Here is a 3,054-nt window from a genome sequence, read left to right as displayed (position 1 = left end):
CCCGTATCATGATGCTGCCACCTCCGTGCTTCACTGTCAGGACCATGCATCCACTGTGGTGGTCCTGGTCAGGTTCACACCAAACATCTGGACTCTATTGCATGAGCAAGTAAAAGTAGGAGGGAGACGACGTCAAAGACTTTCTGTGTTTGCTTAAAATGCAACCTGGGTGTCCAGGAAGTCTGCTGCACTGACACACGTGGATGAATCAGCGCTTAATGGTCTCCATTGATAAGCCCTGTGCCAAGTCTGAAGCAGCTGCCTTTGTCTGGTGTTCACAGCTCCATAGTGACAGTAGTTGACTGTCCGTGGAGTCATTGTAGGAGGACGACCACTGCAGCCCTGATCAGTGCTACTATGGCTCCTTCTGGACCTCCTGGTTCCTGCTCACACTGGGCTGCACTGGGTTGTAGCTGCTCACTGATCTTCTGGATCCTTTTCCATCTTTGTCCAGTCTCTCAGTCAGATGTTTCTCTTCCTCTGTTCAGGTCTTCTCCATGTGGAGCCATGATGCAGACATAGATAGACACAGTCCAATGGTCCAGAACTGAGAAGGTTCTGCTGCTCTCAGCTCATTTTGGACAAAGTTTAGTGAATCTGTCAGTCCGTTTTTAAAAATTTTGAGTTGTTTTGGATTCATCTTGAGTCATTCTTGATATTCGTAGCTTGTGTTGGACAGGTTTGGAGTCATTTTGGAGGTTCTGGTGTTTGTTTTGTTCTTTTCTATAAACTCACTTTGGTTCCTTTGAGTTTCTGATCTGGGGCTTGAATTTTCAGTACAGTCTTTCTACGTCATTGCTTTTGAATGTTAATAGGAGGAAATATTCCATTTGTCAACTCAGAAACAATGCAGTCATTGAGAAGATGATGCATTTCTGAACTATCTGACATCCTCGTGTCCGTGTCTATCTGGGTTTTCTCATGGAGATCAATCTAAGCTGCATAAAATCAAGGCTCTACATTAAACGTCTGCTGCGGCCTCCTTTTGTCAGCTTCGTGTCACAGTCATGCATTATTTACGTAGCCGCCGCTGAAGGAGAAACACTGAGCACATCGCGGTGTGTTTGTACGTATCGGGGTCAGACGGGTTCGCCGCTGCGTTGGATCAGCTTATAGGAACCTGAGTCAGCAGACGGCGAGCGGCATCAGGGGGTGATGATCTCATTAGTGCACAGAAATGTGTGTTTTCCTGCAGGCAGGAATGTGAAGACAGCAGAGAGGCGTTCGACGTCGCCTCCTCAGGCCTCCTCTCTGACCCACATGCATCCCTCTGAGCCCGGCGGCGGCTCGCTGCTCTGGCCGGCTTCGGGAGGCGTGAGGCCGGGAGTGTGACCGGCGGCGTGACAGGAACGAGCGCTGCAGGAGGAGGGACCGGCAGCGCTGAATCGGGGCCGTCGCTGTGGCGGCACAAAGGCCGGAGCGGCGACTCTGCAGCTGTGGGCCTACGTGAGCATCGGCAGGAACGCTCTCATCCCCCTCCCTCCCCTCCGGCTCCCCCCTCCTTCGCTCATTTGCGCCCTCAAATAGACTCCTCAGAGCCCCCACCGTCCGGCTCCTGCTTTGCCCAAATCCTCCCTTCTCTGCTCTCTCTGTCATAACTGCCTCCCATGTTCGGATATCTGAGACAAAGATCCGGTTTCGAACGTGGCCCGAAGTCACCTCGACGTTTGTGCAGTTTCTTTTTTTTCTGCTCGCATGCAACGGCGTGCATGTCTGCAGACGGTAAGGCCAAGGTCAGAGGTGATCCACGGACGAGGGGGAGGAACGAACGCAGCGAAGCAACCGGAGGAGCATCAAGGACGAAATACAGCAGAAAAATGAGTTTGACAAAAACTGGAGATATCAGAGGAGAGCAGAACACAATAAAGAGATAAATCGTCCTTGTGCTCTGCAGCAGGTGTATTTTCTGGCAGCGGATGGAACTACATGTTGTTGTTCAGGCAGGATGAAGAGCAGCGCTGCCCTCTACTGGCTCAGCAGGGAGGTGGCCCGCGGTTCCTGCTGCTTCAAGCACGTTCACATGGAAATAGTGCCGTTTTATGGCAACTTAAGGCTTCAGACATGCTGAGGAACCTCCGGGTGCAGAGATTTAAATCATGCACCTGCAGCATGGTGAAAATAAAACAGCATCTGTGCAGAGAAATCTACATATTTATGATTTTTCTCTCTAGTTTCAGTGCATCTTGCAGGAAAATCTCTAACTTACACAGTGCAAATTATGAACTCGTTAGTAAATAAGCAAGAAAGCTAAAGATGAGAAAAGAAAGTGTTTTGTTTGTGCCCTTTTTTTTCCCCAAACACAAGTGGAATAATTTGTAAATTTTACATGCATCTTTCAAACACATTTGCATTTCCGTGCACCAAAAACTGGATCAGGGCATGAAAATCTTTATTATGACACACTTCAAACTGCATCACGTTACTGCAGCCGAGCAGCTCGATGAATCTGCAGAAAATCAGCCCATAAAAGTCTATTTTTCTCAGTGAATGTGCGGCGAAAATGGATTTTATACACAAAAGCGAGGAAATAATGCAGCTTTGTTCATAGACGAGATTTGTTGCAAAACACAGAAAAAAAAAACACTTCTGAAAAATAGAAGTGAAATGATTTTGGGTGGAAGTGAAACTGAGAAGTGAAAGCTGAAAGTGAAAAGCAGCAAATTAATATTATTATTAAAAAAAAAAAACACATGAATCAGAGACGCTGCATGAAAACAAGTCACATGCTGATAAACTGATGAATGAAGCAGAAATCTTTGCACTCTGCTGCCGGATGTTTGTGTGAACTCGTCTGTCTCTGAACTAGACTCAACATTTTCTCCTCAGGAGTCGCTGTCAGCAGGTTATTGGGTTAAGGACGCTCCAGCGACAGCATGCCGGAGTGAGAACGCAGCACAGTTCATCCACAAAGTTATTCATAGCAATGCCACATTTTGATTTGTAGTGATCTATTTTGTAGAGCATCGTGAGAAATAAGGACAACATTGAGATTGTAGAGGACAACATCAGGAAGTCTGCAGAAAAACATCCAGCAAGACAAATCTGTGGAGGAAC

This window comes from Stegastes partitus, unplaced genomic scaffold (assembly GCF_000690725.1).
Source record: "Stegastes partitus isolate 25-593 unplaced genomic scaffold, Stegastes_partitus-1.0.2 Scaffold691, whole genome shotgun sequence".
NCBI classification, from domain to species: Eukaryota; Metazoa; Chordata; class Actinopteri; family Pomacentridae; genus Stegastes; species Stegastes partitus.
The sequence above is the reverse complement of the archived record's forward strand: the minus strand, read 5'-3'. Positions refer to the sequence as shown.